The sequence below is a fragment of the Alosa sapidissima genome, chromosome 20, assembly GCF_018492685.1.
Source record: "Alosa sapidissima isolate fAloSap1 chromosome 20, fAloSap1.pri, whole genome shotgun sequence".
NCBI classification, from domain to species: Eukaryota; Metazoa; Chordata; class Actinopteri; order Clupeiformes; family Clupeidae; genus Alosa; species Alosa sapidissima.
The window spans coordinates 12,369,624-12,379,623 of NC_055976.1; positions in this window are offsets into that span (position 1 = coordinate 12,369,624).

Consider the following 10,000-nt stretch of genomic DNA (forward strand, 5'->3'; position numbering starts at 1 on the left):
AGGGGGAGGAGGTAGCAAGTGTGTGGATCATTGGGCATCTTGCTGTGGGGAACAAGTAATAGGCGCACCACAGGTGAGGCAAAGGACCCCCCCCCCCCCACCACCACCACCACAACCACCACACACACACCACGACACACACACACACACACCCCAACACACACACACACACACACACACACACATACAATAAAACGGCATCCAGACCTGGGTCTCCTTCAAAGTTTATGGGAGAAGTTGGCGAGCCAGTGGGCTCTGGTTGATTTGGAGCATTTGTCTGGGCAGAGGTCAAAGCCGTGCTCTGCCTGTGGAAGAAATACAGAAATGGGCAGAGAGATGTGGAGGTGAGGAGGAGGAGGAGGAGGAGGAAGAGGAAGAGGAAGGGGGGGACTCTCAGTGCTAATTTCAGACGGTAGAAAAGAATCAAGAGAGAGTGTGTGTGTCTCTCTGTGAGTGTGCAAGCGTAACACAGAGAGGAAGAGCGAGTGTGTGTGGCTACTTGAATGTACTAGCATATGACACAGAGAGCATTTTTGAGTGGGTTTGCATGTGACAAAGAGAGAGAGAGAGAGAGAGAGAGAGAGAGAGAGAGAGAGAGTGAGAGTGAGAGCATGACTGTGAGACAGAGAGGGAAAGAGGAGAGGAGGAGAGAAGAGGACTTCACCTCAGTCTGTGCTGGAGTGCTCTGTTTTCATCAGGGCCTGTTTTATGGGCCCGAGTCACACGGAGTCAGGGTTCAAAAGGTGAAGTGAGGTAGTGTGTATCTGTGTGTGTGTGTGTGTGTGTGTGTGTTGTGGTCCACTCTCATACATTAAATGGTTTGGAATGAAAAGTCTGTGTCACTGTGTGTGTCTCTTTGGGTGACTGTGTGTGTGCGTGTGTGTGTGTGTGTGTGTGTGTGTGTGTGTGTGTGTGTGTGTGTGTGAGTGTGTGTGTGGGTGTAAGTACAGGCCTACACACGCATGGTTCTGACTTGACTCTCATAGACATGTAAAAGAGCTGTGGGTGAGAGGCATGTTACGCGTCTCTTCTGAAGACTGGGCCGATTAGAATCGACGGCGGTGCTGCTGCCATTTCGTTCCGAGCTCACGGCATCCTCCGGAATAAATAAATGCTATCAACTCCGCACACTAACTGAAGAGGCGGTCGTGGCGGGCCTCTCTCTCTCTCTGGAGCGACGCATTTCTCATTACTCCCCGGTAACCTGTTAGAATATCACCAGGCAAATGACATTATCAAATATTTGCAGACGGCTCCACTGCTGAAGCATTGGCTCAAATTAATTGATTTCCGTCTGTCTCTTTCGGCCCTCCCCACCAGCCTAAGTGAGGCTGCCAGCTCTGCGACGCACGCACGAGACTTAAAAATTCACAGGATTCAGGTTATTGCACACACCCATTACCACGAAGACCCCGTTTTTTTGTCGGGGAGGGGAAAGGGGGGTGGGGGGGGTGGGAGGGGGAGACAGTCATAGATTCAATATGCGTTTATTGTAGCAGCAATCAAAATGCAGAGATTAAATTCCTCAGCCTCGGCATCCGGTGCCTTCCATAACCCCGGCACTCGCTTTAATTCCTTTCAGCAGTTTGCAGCAGGAGAGATGAAGTTATGTTCTCAATGATCTCATTCATTTGGAGATGTGCGGTGCGGTGCCTTTGTTGGATGTTATTTGCTCGCATGAGCAATGCCAGGATGTGCCTCCCTCTGTGGCGGCGCCGCTGCTCGTGGTAAAGCCTCATGCGCCGATTATCCTCATTTAACACAACATATTTGCATTGCATATTGCGGCATGCGCACAGAGATGTGATCATTTCACACAAAGGCCCACAAACACTTAGAATCTGCTCGAGACCGGTAAATAAATAAATAAGTGTGTCAATAACGTGCACTTTCAATTGCACACTCACACACTTGACCGTTTTCAGAGAGAGCCGCAGACATAGAAACAGTGCCATCAAGTGGCCAGAAAGAATAATAGACAAGTACACACACCCAGTAAATGGGGAAAAAACACACACACACACACAAACACTTAACCTCCCACACACAGACAAAGACATGATGTCTGACAATTCTTCTTACCTGCCAGGTGTTGTTTTGAACAGGATGCTCTAACCACATCAACAATTCTGCTTTTACTTTTTACAAAGTAAAGATGTGTACAGCAAATCTCACAGCAGAGCCAAGAGAGATGGAATGAATGAGGAGAGCAATTTGATAAGAATGATCTGGAAAATGCAACCCTGGAGTCATTATTAAACCAACGAACTTGGCAACAACGTCCATGGCGACATTACATCCCTGATTAAGTGATTGTCGGCGGCACCTTAATAAAGTTAAGTTTGATGGCTCACATTTGCCTGTTTTGCTATCGCTCGGCCATTAGTCAAGTTTGTCTCGATGATGAAAGTTCCCCCACGCGAGCGTGCAAGAAGATAAACGTTATCTAAAGGGCTTATTGCAAACAGGTGGGAATAGGCACGCAGGCAAGCACACATACACACACACACAAGCACACACACACACAACCGGCCTATTTACCCTCATTACAGGCTCAAGACAAAGCAGCCGGTGCCAGAACATAAATCTCACTGACAAACATCTCACCGCAATATGTGCCGCGTTTAGAGATGCAACACTTTCACCTTGTCTAATTAAGAAGATTCGCCCATTAGTATGCCAGCTCGTTCATGGGGGATTAATGAATCATTTCAGCGTTCCGGGCAGAATGGTTATTTGACACTGAGTAAAAATCCACTGTCGTTTCCGATCACGAGCCACCTCGTCAATGTCAGGCAAGTGCCCAGCACACAGGGGGCCAGACCTGAATTTGTTGTTTTACATGCCCAGACGGAATGAGAATGAGGGAACTTCATTTTCTCTCTCTCTCTCTCTCTCTCTCTCTCTCTCTCTCTCTCTTTTTCCATCTCCCTGTATGCCTCATGCATTTTGTGTGTGTGTATGTGTGTGTGTCTGTGTGTGTGTAAGTTTGTATTGCCATTTGCAGCATTAAAGTGTAGTATTCTGTTTGTGTGTGTGTGTGTGTGTGTGTGTGTGTGTGTGTGTGTGTGTGTGTGTGTGTGTGTGTGTGTATATGTGTGTGTGTGTGTGTTTTCCTATTGAGCATCTGCGACTGCATCTGTGAAGTGTGCCAGCTAGCCACAGATCAAGCACCTACACTTCCTGGCATGAGATGGTGTTAAAAGAACACAGGAGGAGGCGCTGCTGCATCTCTCCTCTATCTGCTGAACACTTTCATCAACACTATCGCTCAGATCAATGAGGGGGGAACAGAGTCTGCCTGAGCCAGTGCTCAAGTCAGTATACACTTTGTGTGGGCACACACACACACACACACACACACACACACACACACACACACACACACACAAACACACAAACACTCTCACTCACTCACATGCACAGACACACACACACACACATACACACACACACACACACACACACACACACACACACACACACACACACACACAAACACACACCTACAAGCACAGAAACACACACATAATGACTGTTATCAGAAAGTGTCACACAAAACACTGGAATGATCACATATTTTTGCTCTCTCTCTGCTTCACACAACGAAAGACACACACACACACACACAAACACCAAATGCTAAAAACTATGTGCTCTCTCTCTCTCTTTCTGTCTCTCTCTTACACACTTACATACACACATATACACCGATCACACACAAACACACCACACACACTTGCATACGCACATGCTCATCTCCACGAGCCCACATGAAACCCATGGTAAGGCGCCCAAGATAACAGCTGGAGCGGACAGATGCCCACGATTCGGTTGCTCTCTCAGAGAAGGGCAGCTCAGAGGGAGCCTCTCAAAGCCTCCAGAGATCAGCTCCACACCTGCACACACACACACACACACACACACACACACACACACACACACACACAACACCAGAGAGAGGGAGAGAGAGAGAGAGAGAGAGAGAGAGAGAGAGAGGGGAGAAAAGAGAGATGGGGCGAGGAAGAGAAGTCAGCTGTCCACCTTCACACACCAATCATCAGGGAGGGATAGAGAGAGGGAGAAAGATGAAAAATGGGAAAAAAAGAGAGAGTGACTGAGACATCAGCAGTCCACACCGGAGAGAGAGAGAGATGAAGAGAGAAAGAGAGATGAGGAGGAGAGAGAGAAGATGGAGGGAGGGAGAAGATTGAGAGAGAGGTAGATGCCACATGAATATTGGAGAGATAGAGAGTTCACGCCTACATGCATGCAAATATGTGTGCACGTATATGTGAGTGAGAGAGTGAGAGAGAGCAAGGGGATGATTAGAGAGAGGAAGAGGAGAGGGGATGATTAGAGAGAGGAGACATGTAGAGAGATGGAGGACGGAGATGGAGAGATCGGAAGGTCAGTTGTTCATCACTTGTCTATACCTGCGCACATCGACAGATCTCTCACATAGAGATGGAGACAAGGGAGAGCAGAGGAGAGGAGATGATGCTCTCCCATCATGAAGAAAGGACACAGAGGGAATGGGGGTCACTATTTTGAAAGCTCAAACAAGAGGGAGAAAGACTGACTGATGCATGTGTGTCGGAGACTGACACCCAGAGAGGGGAGTGAGAGGTGAGAGGGAAACATACATACATATATCACGTAAAAATCAAATTATGCTTTATTAGCATGAATGAATAACTTATAACTTTGCTGTTGCCAAAGTATGAAAGGTTAGGAAAGTTATATGAACGTTTGCATGGTGTGGTATTAAAGAAAATAATATATATAGAAAATAATTATTATATATGATTTTCTATATATTTCTATATATATTATTAATTATTAATAATTATTTTCTTTCTTTAATACCACACCATGCAAACGTTCATGTAACTTTCCTAACCTTTCATACTTTGGCAACAGCAAAGTTATTCATTCATGCCAATAAAGCATAATTTGATTTTTACGTGATAGATGTATGTATATTTCCCCTCTATGTTTCAGTAAGCAGGCAGACACCTCTCACTCCCCTCTGTGGGTGTTAGTCTCCGACACATGCATCAGTCAGTCTTTCTCCCTCTTGTTTGTTTATATATATAGTCCATGTCTATGATAAAAGATCAATAATAACTTCGGGAATAGAATAAACAAGCAAAGTATACATTTGTGAAACATCTGTGTGTCTGTTTGTACATAGGAGTGATGTGAGCAGAGACAGAGAGGGTCTGCTGCGGAGAGAGGTCAGCTGCAAGCCCAAACACTCACAGTCTGTGTCCATGTCTACCCCATAACAGAGAAATCAGGAGAGAGAGAGAGAGAGAACCAGAGAGAGAGGGAGAGAGAAAGAGAGAGAGAAAGAAAGAGAGAGAGAGGAAGGCCATAATCACTCATTACCAGTCAACAAGCAGTCCTGCTCTGGAGTGCATTTCAGCTGGCTAAAAGCACTAGTGCTATTCTGGCAAGTGTGTGTGTAAGTGTGTTTGTGTGTCCATGTGCTTACAATCAGGTGTGTAATAGCTGTAGATTATGATGTTGCACCATATCTTGCCCCCCTCTCTCTATCTCTCTCGCTATCTGTTTCTCTCCTCCCTTCTCTCTCTCCATCCACTTCTCTCTGCATGTTTTTTTTGCTCTCCCCCTTCAAAGCAGCAGTAGGCCATTACTGTCCCTGGAGCTCTGTGCAAACACTCCACATGGCCAGTACCTGTATGACCCATAACCCCCCCTAGTGTCTGGTCACTTATGATGGGGGACCATACATATGTGTGGGCGTGTGGGCATGGAGAGCCTGGCCAGGGAGATAGGGTCCAGCTCTAATGCCACACAGTGTGATCTTATAGGTGATAAGAAATGTCATCAGGACACACAAGGGCATCAGACAGAAATGTGTGTGTGTGTGTGCAGGGACGTGCACAGGGGGGTTGCTCAGGTTGCCCGGGCAAATGCCCATATGCCCTTCTCGACTCACGTTGCCCTTCCGAGGGGGAAAATAAATAAATCGTACAATGGATGCAGAATTTCACGTAGGGCTAGATAAAAAAAATCGCAAAGCCTCATTCACTTCCATTCGGGCACCGAAAGTGAAAGTCAGTAGGGGAAGGGCAAACTCTGTTTACGTTGCTGCAGCGCTGCACGCGACCGGCACCTGAGCTGAGCCTGCATAAGCGGCCCTAGAAGTAGCCTAGGTTGTCGTGGTTGTCGGGTGAGACGACTCAACGTTGTCGGAAAAGGTGAGTTTGTGATGTTTAACAAACGAACGATCATCATTATCAAGTTTTATGAAATTGATTAAAATCTTCATAAATCCAGGCTGAGTTTGCCACTTTTAGTCTAAATAATCAGACTGATAGCTTGCAGACAAGCAGGCCGTTATCACATAGCCTATGCTACTATTTTTGGTAGGCAAGGCATTAGGCAAACTAAGCTACATGTCTGCTGATAGTTTCTCACATTTCGTTTTAGCAAGCAGAATGAATGATGGAAGTAATGCATCACATTAATTATTTTATTCAAAATGGTTAAATGCCTAAATCCTATCACTATTTTGGGTATTGTTTGAACCCAAGATGCCCACTGAAAAGAGGCAGATTCAGGAGAGGGAGAGACAATTCAGGGAGGCAGCAATCACTGCAGGGTTGGCTGCGAAAAAGCCAACCAGCAGGTGAGACAGAGACTTTGCACTGTGATAAAGATGACACGACACTGTGTAGACGAATTGATTAATTAATCAGACTCATATTTTAGCCTAAATGGCAATGTTTCATAATTACATTACATTTAAGATGAGGAGCAGTCACAAGCCTCAAGACTATGTGAGGAAAATGTGGACCAGGAGGAGGCACAGAGGGCAGGTAGGCCTAAGTGATGATCACCAAATATGAGATGAGAGGACCATGCTAGAAAGTACAGGGTTAAAGAGCTGCATGCTAAATAATTGTAATCTAAAAAAAACATAGGCTATTTTAGAGGTCATTTCAAAGATCTTGCCTGAGCAGAACATAAATACCACTAGTGGGCATTAAATTAATAATGATACGTTACAGTGTAAGGTGATTGAGTGCAGTATTTCAGTGTTTTACTTCTTTGTGTATATATATTTTAATAAAGACCCTGTCAGTCCTTCATATAGCCCATGAGTTTTTTTTTTTTTGGGGGGGGGGGGTGGGGGGTGCCCTTTTTTCAGGTCAGAGCAGTGTTTCTCAAAGTGTGGTCCGGGGACCACTGGTGGTCCGCAAGCTATTCCAAGTGGTCCGCGAGCAGACGTGGTACAATATAATATAGATGAGTTGTTTGCAATATTGAACCAACTTGTATGTAAATCCAAACAGTTCTGCAACACTGTCTATAAGATATGTCAGTTTAAATCATATGAATCCTCTGACACAATAAGAAATGTGCACAGACAATAAGCAAGGTGGTTCAGTGAGTAGGCCTATTGTGTAGGCTAATATACTGTTGAAGTAGGGTTTTTTAGCTAGGTGGTCCGTGTGTTTAGTTTTTATTGGTTAAGTGGTCCTTCGTCTGAAAAAGTTTGAGAAACACTGGGTCAGAGCAACTGCCCCTCAAAATTCCTGTGCACGTCCCTGTGTGTGTGTGTGTGTGTGTGTGTGTGTGTGTGTGTGTGTGTGTGTGTGCGCGCTTATGTGTGGGTACAGAGAGAGAGAGATGATGCGTAGGCACTCTAACTTTAACAAACATCAAAAAAGGAAAAGAGACAGACAAAGACGTGTGAGCCTGAACAGATAAAACACGTTTAGCATTTAAAAAGCCAAAAGAGTACTTTGTGTGAGTGACTCAGAGCCAGAGAACATGCAGCACACCGCCACCCCCACCAGAGAGCAGCTAGGCAACTGGGAACGGAGCAACACCTTTATGATCATTTAAAAGCATTACAGTAACTTACCCCAAATATGGCATGAATAAATGTGTGCGCACTGTGTGTGTGTGTGTGTGTGTGTGTGTGTGTGTGTGTGTGTGTGTGTGTGTGTGTCTGTCTGTTTGTGTGTGTGTATGTGTGTGTGTGTGTGTGTGTGTGTGTGTGTGTGTGTGTGTGTGTGTGTGTGTCTGTGTGTGTGTGTGTTTGTGTGTGTGTGTGTGTGTTTGTGTGTGTGTGTGTGTGCATGTGCGTGCACAGTTGTGTATTCAGTTATGTAAAGGTGGGCCATTGTAGGGAAATAAGTCCCAACAGGACTACCTGGACTCTATCATTTATTTTACAGCTTGAAAAACAAATGCCATGTTTGGGCATTAATATCTTGACAAATATTTCCTCTAGCCTCCTCAAATTTTGTAAAATGAGCAAAATGCTATGCTGTGTTTCACCTGAGAGGGCGCTAAAATCTATTGTTTATTGTAAATGCTTATTTTGGTGTTCCCAAAACACCTGTAACTACATGCATTTATTCTGTGAATTGGACTTTACATACTAAATGTCCATAAATGTCCATATACTTAGCTATTTCCACATAGATTTTTTATGATCCTACTAGCTACCCCACATACCATTTCATTTGCATGAAAATTACACAAAAATACAAACACGCCTTGTTTTATCCTTATTACTGTCATGGCCTTTTGTATTGGAGACTTCACATTTTGGGACACATTAACAAAGGATTATATTTCTAGAGAAAATACGGATTGATGGCAGGTGTGAGACAGTATAATTGAACAAAAAATATTTTACAGGTTTTAGTTATGACCTAAACATTGTGTGGACAAACTTTGAGGAAAATTGTAGTTGGTGCTGCAACCATTTTTTCTGGATTTTGTCTGATTTGACATGGAATGACTCAACATTTATTATACAACTTCTTGCAAAGAATTTCACTTTCACATTTCACTTTTCCCTTTTAAATGGTGTGGTGATCGTTTGAGACTTCCTTTGTAAAACAAATGTCCTCCACGTAAATATAACTTGAAAGTCTAGCAATGTATCACTGAATATCCATTGCAGTAAGTGAACAGTGGAATTTGCGGAATGATATGAAATATGTGAATCAGAAGCACAAAACCTATTGCCAGTGGCAGCGGTCTTTATTAATCTGCAGTGGTCATTATTCAGACATATCAGACCTCTGAATGTTGGATGGCCCATTCAAATCAATGGAATTTTCTGCAGAAGAGCCGTATAACATGCATAGAAATGCATGCAGAAAAGCTGCTTCAAATATCTCATATATGTTCACTTTTTGAACAGGAAGTGATCATGATGGGCCCGAGCTGTGTGTATGTGTGTGTGTGTGTGTGAGAGAGAGAGTGTGTGTGTGTGTATGTATGTGTGCGCTCATATGTTAGTTCCAGATCCTTCATACCTTTTATCAGATTTAACATATAGATGAGAGAGACAGTTTTAAGCGCAACTCCACTGCCTGCGTAATTTTGGGAAAAAATCACATCACAACACATCACAATCCCTCTTCTTCTTCCATCGATGTGATTAAATACACACACACACACACACACAGAGAGAGAGAGAGAGAGAGAGAGAGAAGAGAGATAGAGAGAGAGAAAGAGAGATAGTGACACACACACACACACACACACACACACACACACACACACACACACACACACACAATAGCCTGTACATCTATACATACAGTGCATGTACAGTATAATTACAGTTTTGAAGCGATGCAAGTTGAAGCTGGACACACCTCACTGACAAAGACTTTTTCATGACAAACAATCTTTGTTATTTTGAGAGTTAGCCTAGTTGCCCTCAACCTTAAACTAAAGGGAAGATGACTAGATTAACTGGGAAGATTAACGTCACAAAATGATTAGAAAACTAAATGGATTTCTCATGCTTACCCCCACAAGAATGAGAACTATAACGTAACAATGCACACACACACAGGCACAGATATATAGATACAGAAACATTTTCATTTGTTAATTATTTCTGTTGAGTAAGTTCAAGGTGTTTGTAGGAGAAAGGCCATTGTCAATTAATTGCCATTAAAGGTCATTGTAAAAAAATAATTTCACCGTTTTC